This window comes from Primulina huaijiensis, chromosome 3 (genome assembly GCF_012295235.1).
Source record: "Primulina huaijiensis isolate GDHJ02 chromosome 3, ASM1229523v2, whole genome shotgun sequence".
In the NCBI taxonomy this organism is placed as follows: Eukaryota; Viridiplantae; Streptophyta; class Magnoliopsida; order Lamiales; family Gesneriaceae; genus Primulina; species Primulina huaijiensis.
In genome coordinates, this window is record NC_133308.1 from 26,425,345 (window position 1) to 26,438,644 (window position 13,300).

A 13,300-nucleotide genomic window follows, 5' to 3' on the forward strand; every position below is an offset into this window, starting at 1 on the left:
ATATTTATGGAATAAAAAAATTCAACGGTCATAAAATCTTCAAGTTCGATTTCGTATAAATATTATGCGACATTTTTTTGTTTTATACTGTAATCGTCTTCTTAAATGCACTGTCGAAAATAGTATGAGATCATTTAATACAACTCTGAAGTCCGCTTACATACTATCTTTGTCTCTTAAAATACTACTAGGATATCTCGGATTGATAAATAACTCTCCAGTTTTTGATCGATTGAAACTCTTTGATCAAAAGTGATATGATGACTTGTATACATAGAATCTGCCGAGCTGATGATCTTCCGAAAAGCTTAAGCAAGAGCGATGATTAAGTGAATGAGTTCTTTGAGATTTTTAGAACTGATCCAATCTGCTTTGTCATACCAAAACTGATATCAACCGATCATAATGATCAACAAGCTACCACGACACATGTTAATGTCGCAATATATTCTTCACATACATGGGAATAATCAAATCCAAAGACATTGTTTATTTTAGAGAAAATTAATTTCTGAATTAATTATTAGATTATCTTTGGAACTGATTAATCTATTTTAATTAAACAATAAAGTATTGTTCAAAACAAGTTGAATAAAACTCATAAAAGAAACTACTAGTCCATTCGTCCCATTCATTTAGGCATATGTATGTTTTCATACAAATAAGAAAATAAGAAAAATAATACTAAATATAGAAACTGAACTTTATAATTAGGATGGATTTTAAAAATAAAAATAAAAATTCAGCCTAAATGAATGATGGGTAGGTCTCTTGTGAGACGATCTCACGAATCTTTACCTGTGAGACGGGTCAACCCTACCGATATTCGCAATAAAAAGTAATACTTTTTCATGGATGATCTAAATAAGAGATATGTCTCACAAAATATGACATGTAAGATCGCCTCACACGAGTTTTTGTCATGAATGGTAGGGATGAAATAATAGAATCTCAACATTGTAGCATCAACTCTCTTGAAAATCAAATCTTCAATGCCTTGAAAATCTTGGGAAATATTTGCTCGATATTAACTTCTCCACATTAAAATATTCTCAAACATTAAAATACCAACCGTTTGTTTGAATAAAATGTGACTGCAGCTATAAATGATTTTTTCACCTGGAAAACCTAAATCATTATTTGTATGATGTCATCAATAAATTAAAAAAAATATGTTTCTCAAAGTTAGATACATAAATTATATATATAATTCCTTTAAGAAAATATTTTGATGTTAAATCAAGCTCTTCGTATCATATGTTATGTATATATACTAAAACTAGGGTAAAATCTCATGTCAAACGGTCTTACAAATTTATATTTGTGAGACATATCAATATGATTCATACTTGCAGTAAAAACTAATATTTTTTGACATAAAAAGTAATAATTTTTCATAGATCGGATCGAGCTGGAGATTTGTTTCATAAATTGGCTCATGATATATTCTCATGAAAAATTTGTGTAAAAGGTAAATCTCCTATATTAACTAGATTGGTAGGTTGGTGAAGCTCTTTTCAAAATCTCAAAAATGTCTCTTAATTTGCTTATATTTTTCTGGCAATTTATTACTATTCAATAACTCTCTTCATATCAATTTTTAAATATTGAGAAAAAATTAGCTATATACATATAAGAACCTGCATTTTAAAAAAAAGAAATTCTATAAATATCATTTAAATTTCTTACATTTTTCTGTAGTTTCAATAATGTCTCGATGAATTTGTAAAATAACATATCTGAACTAAATACTTTAAATAAATGTCCATCACGCATAAATTCCATAATATTCATGTATTATTTTACACACACGTAAATCTGTCTCCGACAAGAAACGATTTATACCTTTTTTTTTCTAAAATGACCACCACTCGTTTTAATCTTCCACTGTTAATTAAAGCAGCTAAGACAAATACTTGATTTTAAATTATTTAAAAATAATTCATTCATTTATTTATTTAATTTCTTTATAACACAAAAGCTTCCAATACTAATTTCTCCTCATTCTCGTTTAGATTAAAAAATATTAAAATATTAAATTCTCGTAAATAAGTAAATATTTATTCACTATTTTATACATTTTTTTGTTTGAAATAAACTATTTTATACATATTGTATGTACATTTGTGCTAAAAGTGAGATTATACTTAACCATCACAATCGGAATCAAAAATTTTTATTTCCCATGAATATATAATTTTTCTTATTTAATTAAATATATATTAAAAAAATTAAATTAATTAGAATCATAAATAATAGGCCATTGGGTTGGTATACGTCACTGTCTGGTTCCAATATTTTGCGTGAATTTTATTTTACTTGAACCAAAATTTTGGTCTTCTCATTAAATGAGGGCTCACCAATGGAAACCTCCAGTCTTTCCAAATGATTCTCATATTACATCTTCTTTGGGTAAAAACTTATTTTGTTTTTTTTTTAAAAAAAAAAAAAATCAACTTATTTTCTTTTGATTATTTTTTTTTAAAAAAAAAAAGCTATTTTTTTGACGTGTTAAAAAAACCCCTCAAAATTTAGCCAATGATGTGATTTTTCGACCACGAAAAGCAAACGCACCCAAAAACGCAGTCACGCCCTCGATTCGATGAAACAAAGAAAAAGTTGTGTTGTCCCGATCTTTTTGAACAAGTAAGTTTGTAATATTCACCTCTAAATTACGAAGAATTTAGCAATAAATATTCACGAGATAAACAATCGATTTCAAGCGAACATCCAAAGAACTCGTCTTTGACAATCCGAGTGAAGAACAATCGACAAACGCCACAAAATATTAAACTTTGATAAGTTTGATTTGAGAAACACACGAAAGTGTATACAAAGCCAAGTTTTGAAATTTGAGAGAAAACTCACAAAATATTATTAAACTCAATGTCTAATTGTTTACAATGATCATTTTCGTACATATATTGTTTACAAAATCTAAAAGATATCAAAATCTAGTTACCAAATAACTTAAGACTGTAAATTAGGTAAATAATATCTCTTCATGCAAACGACGCGCTGGGGCAGTAGAACTTGGCTGTCCTAGTCCGGAGTGTTCTGGAACTTGGCACAAGGACAATGTCTTTGGCACAGGGGCGGTATTATTTGGCCGGCCTAGCGCGGGGTGCTTGGGTCTTTTGACGCTGGGGCGATAATATTCGGCCGGCCTAGCACGGGGCTCTTGGATTCGGGTCTTGATTTGGCCTTTTCTTCATGATTTAGCACTTGAATAACATTGAAATATCTTTTAACTTCATTGCTATGTATGTCAAATTCTTTGAGGCTTCGAATCGCAAGATTTAGCACGTCATGCTCGGTCATATATANTTGCAAATTTTTAATTTTGTATAAAATGATAAATACCAAGTCGTACTGATATCCACTATTAACTTTGTTGGGCCTCCTTCACCTCTTCTTGGACAGCCATTATATATTGGCTTTAGTTGGGCCTTACCCCAACCGTTAGTCGTACTTGAGACCATGTTATCTCCCAACAATTTCAATTTATATCCAATTTTTAAATTAAAAATGTCAACAAAATATCAATTAATACCACAATTGTTTTGTGATCCAATGGTTTCTTTTCCACCTATAGGTTTCGGTATAACTTGACCATTTCTGTTTACGTCCACCGAGCTCCATATCCAACTTGGGATCGAGCCCGATCTCGTGTGTTTTCAGTTTGACGAGCTCAAGCACTACTTGTCATAGTCGAGTTCAAGCTCAACTCGTGTACACTTTATCGGACTCATTCCCTAATTAACTTTCAAGTCCATAATTCACATATGTCCCAACTGAGTGAGCTGAACTAGTTTTGAGATGAGTCGGGTTGAACAACTTTGTTTATCTATACGCACTCCAACTTAATCAACTAATTTCCTGTTAGAATGATTGAAGTATTATACTTTCTGATAAGTTGAAATTAATAAAATAAACTTTATTTAGTCGAAATGTACCACCATATCAAGTGAGAAAAAGTTTAAAACTATAATCCCACGAGTAAAAACAATACAATATTTCTATTTTTACTTGATTATGAAACAGAAAACTCTTATGTAAAATGATATAATTTTTTTTACCCGATTTAGTTTGTGTCGTCGTTGGTTTGTTAGTAACTCACGATCTTGGTCACATAAAAGCACGTATTAGATATTTATCCCGAATTACTATATGCAATGTATGTATATGACTAAGTTAAAACAATGAGTTAGTAACATATCAATAACAATGACGATTAAATCAAGTAAAAAATCGTAATATGAGACATCATGTTGGTACAAAGTAAATAAGTGATATTAGAACTCAGATGTATAAAGAGTTACCTGCAATATTTTTCCATTGATTGGCTCGTACTGAAAATCTTATAAGACGATCTCATATGATTTTTTGTGTTCTGAAATATAACAATGAAACAAAAAAAAAAAGATCACAACGTTGAAATTATACATAAACTAGCCAATATCAATTTATTTATTCCCAACTATTAGGGATGGCAATGGGTAGGGTATGGGTCGGATTTCATACATCCATCCCCATACCCATTTATTAAATTCAAACCCATACCCATACCCATACCCATACCCATCGGGTATTGAATTTCATCCCCATACCCATACCCATCGGATTATCGGATACCCATACCCTACCCAAATACCCAATTATCATATACAATTGAATTTTTTCAAATTTAAATTGTTTCAATGAAGTTATGAATATTTAAAAANATACCAACTATTCTCCATTTCATGAAGTACCTCAAGCCATTAAATAACTTCAACCCCACCATTTTCATCCACCCAATTTCCAACAATATTATCTCGAATAACTCATTCAATTAATATATTAAATTAAATTTATAGTCCCACGAAAAATATTAATTTGTCTCACACACCAAAGTTTGTGAATCATGTGTTGGAATAGTGATTGAAACTTGAAAGCACCTTTTGGTGGACTTGTCACACTTTTCTATGTTGGAACTGTAGCAATCACTTTAATCTGCCTCAACTTATTCATGAAATTACAGCCTTTTCCACACAGTAAAAAAATATAGTAATAATAATAAACCAAAAGGAATCCATTGTCCCTCTCATCGCTACCGAAGAAAAAAAAGGGAAATAAAAGTGTCTTTATTACCTCAATTGGCCGTGATTTTGGGTTGCTAAAGTAGGGTTCTTATAGTTCGGTTCGGTTCGGTTCGGTTCGGTTCGGCTCGATTTGATTTGGTATAAAAATTCCGACTAAACCATATCATATCGGAACAAATCTAAATCATGAAATTTTTATTGATAAAATTAATTTGATTTGGTTTGGTATAGTTTGGATGATTCAATTAAATTTTTAGTTTCATAATAAATTATTATATGAAATATCGCAATTCAGAAAATTAATTATTGATAAATTATAAAAATTGAGTGGAAATTGTATTTAATAACGAAATATAATGATTATAAGTAAATACTATAAATAAAAATAATTATACTAAGTTACGAAATTTTGTAAAGTATATATAAAAAAAATTTAGGGCTGTGTTTATATTTATTTGAGCTAAAATCTACAATCAATAAATTATCGATATAATTGTATTGTTTCAATGTTCACCGATCATATAATACAAACTAAAAATCAATCAATATATTTTTATATATCCAAGAAAAATCACACAAAATTTACTAAAACTATTAAATAATTTTTTTATTATTAGTGTAATCGGTTTGGATTGATTTGGTTCGATTCATTTTTAACAAAAACTTGAATCAAACCAAATTTTTCTGTTCCGATGATTTTAAAACCAATTCAAATAATGATTTACTAAAAATCGATATAAACCATATGGTTCGGTATAATTTAACAGAATTGGTTTGATTTCTGAACACTCTATGGTAAAATAGAGATGTGAAAATACACACATAATTAAAACTACATGGGAAATAAGATAACTCGGGTAAAAAATTTTGGTGTTCCACATCAAAATCGTTTTTACGGCACTATCGACTATTATAAATATTACCTATATTTTGTAAATTAAATTTATACGTGCGTTTTCAAAGGAAAAAAGTACACAAAAAAATAATATCATGTGATTTATCCCTCTTCGAATCTAGCTCACCTAGTTTTCTTACCGTCAAGTGGGACAGGTTTTCTAGTGCCGCGACAAATTAATTTTTAAAATTTTTACACCAATTAATAATATATATAGATATAAGAGTTGGGTTTTTTTTAATATTAATTAAAGTTCTATAAAATAAAAATTTCAAAATAAATGATGAATAAATCCCAACAATATAGATGTATTTGTGTTCAGTTCCTATCACATCAAATAATTTTTGTGATATTTTATTCACGTAAAAAAAGTTTATGCACTATATGCGCCCCATTTGTTTTCTCAGATAAAATTCGCTATAAAATTGAAAATATAATATTAATATATGATATTTGATAATAAAGATTCTTGATCTAACAATAATATATTATTTTCGAGTACTTGAATATGTATAACAAGTATTGATATTAATGACAAGTCTTGTATAATGTGAAAATCGATACAAAACATTAAAAATATGATAATAATATATGATACTCAAGTACCAAATATTTTATATGTGATTTTTGAGTACCCAAACATATGTAACAAGTATTAAAATTAATCACTCATGTATTTATCAGATGAAAATTAGTACAAAATATTAAAAATATGATATTGATATATGATCTTTCAATATCAATTTTTTAGATATGATATTAATATATGATATTTCAGCACACAAACAAGTTTTGATATTAATATAGTTGTTTCAATTTTATATTCAAAATTTTATCTTACATATCATATTTAAAACAGTTAATACTCAAATATCATATATTAGTTCCAGATTTTCAATGTTTTGTATCGAATTTCATCCGGAAAAAACATATATGTGCTCAGGGAGTGCAGAAACCTTTTTTGTGTGAATTAGAGACGAGAGAAAAGTTTTGATATGACGTAGATCAAATACAAATACGACTATGGTGGTAAAAATTTATAAACAAATCTCCCTCAAAATATCATTATCAGGTCCCATGTTCCTTCCGTTAATTACAACATATATCATATTGGAATAGCAAAGGACTTGTATTTCCATATCATCAGTGGTCTTCGCTAACCTTTTCCTGCCAAACAAGCCCTTCAAAAAACACATGCAAATTCAGAACGCCACACACCCCCCCGCCCTACTAAAAATATCTGTCTTTTTTTTTCCAGCATTTTCAATTTTTTTAAGCCTTGTAAAATTCCGATCAATATGTTAATTGTCCAACATCGATTGGATAAAATATTTGAGAGTTATATATATGGGTTTTGACAATATTCTCCTTTTGAGCTAGCTTTTGGGATTGAGTTATGTTCAAGTTCCAATTTTAACATGATATCAGAGCTCAGGTTCCACCGTTATGTGTTGGACCACCTGTTCTGCCCATAGTTGGGTCATTTGTAAACTTCACGTTTCAGATGTTCATTCTTGGACGTGAGGGGGTGTGTTAGTTGTCCAACTTCGGTTGGATAAAATACCTGGTAGTTGTATATACGGGCTTGGACAATCCTCCTCTCTTGAGCTAGTTTTTGGGGTTGAGTTAGGTCCAAGTTCCAATTTTAACATAACACGAAATCGAATCGAGTCGAGTCAGATCCACGATGGAGTAACTCTCCTAAGAGTTTGAATAGGTCTAACCATAATTCCAAATCGATACACTTTGCGATTTTAGTCTTTCACGTTGTTAAATTTCAGTTTTATTCTATTAATTTTGTTTTTGAAAATTTTAATTATTTTTCACTGAGATTGTTGATGTGAAATGACAAAAACTTGTGTGAGACGGTCTCACGGGTCGTATTTTGTGAGACTGATCTCTTATTTGGGTCATCTATGAAAAAATATTACTTTTTATACTAAGAGTACTACTTTTTAATGTAAATATCGGTAGGGTTGACCCGTCTCACATATAAAGATTCGTGAGACCGTCTCACAAAAGACCTACTCATGTGAAATTACACAAGTCGGCGTTGTATAGTATGTTATTGAACAAATTAAATTACTTTCTATTTATAATGTAAAACTTATAAAGAAAAATTAGTATTTTTTTTAAAAAATCTAAGAATTCACAATATTGAAAATTCACGTGTGGCAACCCACCCAATTACCTGCATGCTTCAACTTTTAAATTTTTTTATTTTTGTTAATTAAAATTTGTTTGATCGAATGAAATTCGATGATTTGGAAAATTATCTTTGTTACATTGTTTCCATTTTTTTTTTTGTAGAACTTTCTTATTACAATTTGTACTATTTTTTTTTTCAAAATACAATTTTAATATTAAACTATTTGTACTAGATAATTGTTAAAAAAATAGAAAAATACAATATTAAATTAAAAAAATACCAAGGAAAAAGTTATAAATAAAATTAATTAAAATAACTATAAAAATAAAAAACATGCACATTTTAATTAAATGAAAATGTAAATGAATATTAATAATGTGACAATGAAGCTCACAAATATTTGAAATACGAAATATTTTAAGATTTGAGATATTTGATTGAATGACGCTAAGATGACAACGGGATAGAACATGAACGAGTTTGTCCTCCATATCTCTGCCTCTTGGCCGTTTCTTTCGGGTTCTCCTATTTCAAAAATAGTAATGTAGCGGTTTCAGGAAATTCCTAAACCCGAACTTATTATTTCTATTATTATTAATAATATTATTTCTAAGGATTCAAAAAATATTCGAATCTGAATCCTAAAATCAGTCCCTAAAACCGTCTTTTTTGGGTTTTTCTCTACGAAAAAAATTATCATCTCTAAAAGACGTAGATCATTAAGTCTCCACAAAATTTAAGAGAAATATTTGAATTATCGTACTTACGGTAATTCCCGGATTATTCCATCCTACCCCTGGGTACATCCAAGGACCAAAATTTTTTATGGCACAAATTTTTTTTTTAAAATTTTTTTTTCTATGAAGTGAAATCTCAACCGTTCATATAGGGTGTGGCGGATCGAACGAACCGTAATTCCCATTGTGTGTGTGATATCGTAAGCAAAGATTGTGACAACCGTATGCGACACAAGAGACAGAAGCTCATCAAGATTCCGAGTAGATAACATAGAAAAGACATCAAAGGCAGGAAAAAAATGCAACAATAATTATGTAATAATAATAATATAACCATATAATAATGATGATTAAAAAAAATAGCAAAATTAGTTAATAATAATTATTGTTGTTGTTGTTGAGAATTATTTATTGAAATTACAGCCAAAATCAGTCTGAGAAAATCAGTAAATAAATAGTTTCTGCAGAAATCTGTGTACTTTTCGATCTCCACAAAATAAAATAAAAAAAATAAAAATTAAAATACTAAATTAGTAAATCTCCACATTAAATATGGACTGTCCCTCATAAAATCCCAGGGTCGCTACAGTGATCTGATATTGATAGTACGCTATTATCAAGAAAAGTTTTATATTCCCCCTTTAAATATATTACTAAATAAATTCCCATTCCTTTACAAAAAAAATTAAAAAAATCAAATATTTTAGGCAGCAATATATCATAATTTGGAATTTGATTCATTATATTTTTTTAAGGAATAAAATTATTCATCTCAATAATTTTTATAAAATATTTTATATAAAAATAACGAGATTATGATAAATCCAGTGAGATACATTTAACAAATTTATCCAAATTTCAATCATGATAATCGTATCATTCTTTACGTAAAAATTACTGTAAAATTTTTTTATTTATTAAAATATAATTTTTTAAACAACTATGCTAGTTGATTATTTATGAATAAAAATTCTATAAACAAACCATCACCGACTTATAAATTATAATATATTCTCCTAATTTTTTTTTTAAAAAAATACTTTTATATGAAAAAAGGACAACGTGTGCTCATAATTTATGATTTTGGTATATAAACAACAGATAATTATTATGTTAAAAAACAAGAAACAATCTTTTTTTTTATAATTAAAAGAAGAAGACAAAAATTTCCAAGTTGTGCAGAGAGGATGTACAGTGATCTAGCAATAATTACGCGTACAAGAAAAATTCACAATATCCCAACAACTCATTCAATTTCATGGCGATGGAGATTAATTAAATACAGACAAAAATATTATGATTCGGGTTTGAAGATTCAAGGGTTGTAAAAATGACCGTCGCATCTGCACTTCCACCCTAGTGGCTTGTAATTGGAGTACCTGTTTCCGGCGGACGAAGAGCCCGGGGAGTACTCGAAGTAATACAGAGGACTTGATTGGGAGACGGAGGCGGTTGTGCTCGGCTGGATTCCTTTGTGATTCGGCACCGTCGGCATCTGCACAGCCATGCATGGGTGGCATTGGTTACACTTGTTGTGACAGCTCGGCGGTGTGGAACCCAACCTCGTCTTCTCCTCTTCCACCACAAGATTCTGCAGAGAAATTCAATATTAAACAAAATCAAACAATCCCATTCTCCCGCATTCACCATATCCAAACACAATGAAACCCAATAATTGTAACAATATTTCACGTAAATAAAAGCAGAAATCTGTGGGAAAGTGAGAGAGGTTGCTTATGAAGAAAAGGGATAAAAATTCAACGTACGTACCTTGAAAGTGTTCGAAGGTTGCTTATAATTGAGGCAATATGTTGGATAAAGAAGAAAAAGATGGATAATAATTAATGGGATGAGGGAAGTCACAGCCATGGTAGCATTTTTTGTCTCAAAAAAATTCTGAGAAAATCAACAATAAAGAAAGGAAATAAAAAACAAGTAAAGAAAAAATAAAACTAGGTGGGGTGCTAGGAAATTAAACAAAGATCGCAACTTGTGAAGCAAATCAACAACTTTACAATAATAATATAATAATAATAGTACTCCTACTCGGACACAGAAGCAACAGAGGAATGAAAGGGGAAATAATAACAGTTTATTGCAGAATTTGACTGTAAATTCCAAGGGAGCCGAGCTTTAATGGCGGTAAAAGGAGAAAGAGAGAGAGGCCGGAATTGAAAATAACATGACGTAAAAAGGAGGAAGAAGAAGAAGAATGGGAAGGGCCCCGAGAGTCAGCTGAGGCTTGGCTTTACTAGCTGTGTGGAAAGTGAAATGTCCTTGTATAACAAAAATGGTGGGTGTGTCCTGTTGGGGGATATTGGATTTTTTTCCCCTTTCCTATTTTCTATTTTACAGCACACAAATATTCCATCTGACAATATATATATATATATATCCCTTCGTGATTATTATTTCGTTCTCTGTACATAAAAATATGTTATAATAGTGAATTAATATATTATACACAATCAGTTACATAGGTGACTATATTAGCTACAAACTAGATTGTAAATGACCAATTAACCTTAATGGTGTAAATTAATCGAGTTTTTCGAGCAAGTTGGAATGTTATTCGATTTGAATTCGAAATTAATGAATTCGAACCAAACACGAATATGTTCAGATATTTTTCAAATTAAAATTATATTATTAAAGAGATGTTCACGAATTTAATTCATTCTTGTTGAGTAGATCTTGTTGTAAGAATTCTTAATTCATGAAAGTCTCTAAGACTTATTGTTAAGAATAATGAATCAATATTTTCATTAACAACACTTAACCAACCCGGCAACCAAATGCTTCGGCCCGCATTAATGTCGGACCACTCGTTGAAGATAAAAGTACATCGAACTCATATGAAGTTTTATCATGAGCCAATTGAATCCATTGAACAAATATGAGTTCGATCAAAATTTGCTTTTATGGAGTACAAAAGCAAGCATGACATGAAATACCGAGAATTTTGTTTTCCTATTCATGGTGGTATCAAAACAACATCATGTCGGGATATTTTATCTATCTCTCCAAGAAGTTCGCGGTCCATAATAAAAAAATAATAGGTTAATACATTAAATATCCTGTATCGAAAAAACATATGACGTAACATAGATAATAAATAAATAGAAGTTAATACGATTCCAATTGCCATTACAAAAGTAATTAGTATTTTTGCCATCAAAAAATATTTTGGACTAATAAATAATTCAAAAAATATTATTAATTCGACAATAAAACCATTCATACCTTGTAATGAATTCTATTACATAAAATATATATCACGGTGTTGTGCTAGTGTGATCGGGAAACCTTAATAATATATTTTTATATATGAAATATTGTGTATGCTAACTCAGCTCTTTCAGTTCATAAACATTTGGGAATTAAGAATTTCGATGTAATATAAGATTTTGAATATTATGGAGGATTAAATATGTATTGAAAGGAATATTTGACATTTTGATTAATCACATTATATATGAGTAATGACAAATAAATTATCATTTGATAGAAGCCAATTTCAGTTATTCGAAGTCACAAGATGATTTATTTTTACTTTCACCCTCAAGACTCATCGAACACAGATATGACTCTCTACTTTGTTAAATTGGGATACAATTTAGCAACACTTCATGAGGAGGAAACACATGTTTGGTGGTCTAATGGAATGGCGAAATATATACGGAAATTGTGGAGATTGAAGGTACCGAGTAAGATCTTAATTCATACGCGGTGTGCGATTAATAATGCATTCATTACCAACTTGCACGTCTCTCTAGTGCAGCGAGAGGTGCCCAAGTCGACCCATTTTGTCCCTGTTGTCTTTCTTTTGCAGAGGATAATTTTCATGCTTTTGTGAAATGTAAATGTGCGAGAGATATGTAGAAAACTCCAGCAATTTGGTCACTGCTTGCCACATTTAATGCAAGAAATTTTACAGACTTATCTGTTGAGTTGTGTGTGGAACAGGGCTCGATTGATGACCTCGCACCTTCTACTTTGTTATATTGGCTTGTTCGAAATCTGCTTGTGTTTGAAAATAGAAATACCATGAAGCAACAAGTAATTAAGAGAGATGGCAATCTGTGGGGAGATTTTTTTCGCATGCCGGTTTGCAGGCATTCACTACAATGAGGACCTATAAGGCCTTCTCCTCCAAATCAAGACTCAATCAAAATCAATGTTGATTTAGCGGTTATCCCAATCGTTTCCTTATTTTGGTGTTGGAATTGTTGGGCAAGGCGGCGGTGGGACATTATTGTTTGGAATGGTTCCTTGTTTTCAATGCTTATATTCCCCTCACATTACAGAACTTTATGCTCTTTGGGAGGGCTGCTGTTTGACTCACTAGGCAACAATGGGTTATAGGAATTGACGCCTCTTTGGTGGTTAAAGCCGTGCATGATCCCAAACCTTCTGCGTTTGAGGCCCCAATTGT

At 30.3% G+C, this 13,300-nt stretch overlaps 1 long non-coding RNA gene across 1 annotated transcript; it reads right to left on the minus strand.

Moving 5' to 3' along the window:
- Positions 1-10,055: 10,055 nt before the first annotated feature.
- Positions 10,056-11,126, minus strand: LOC140972322 (uncharacterized). The gene is made up of 2 exons (XR_012174494.1): positions 10,636-11,126; positions 10,056-10,456 (listed from the first exon to the last, which is right to left on the minus strand). It is a non-coding gene; the product is annotated as an uncharacterized lncRNA (long non-coding RNA).
- Positions 11,127-13,300: the final 2,174 nt, after the last annotated feature.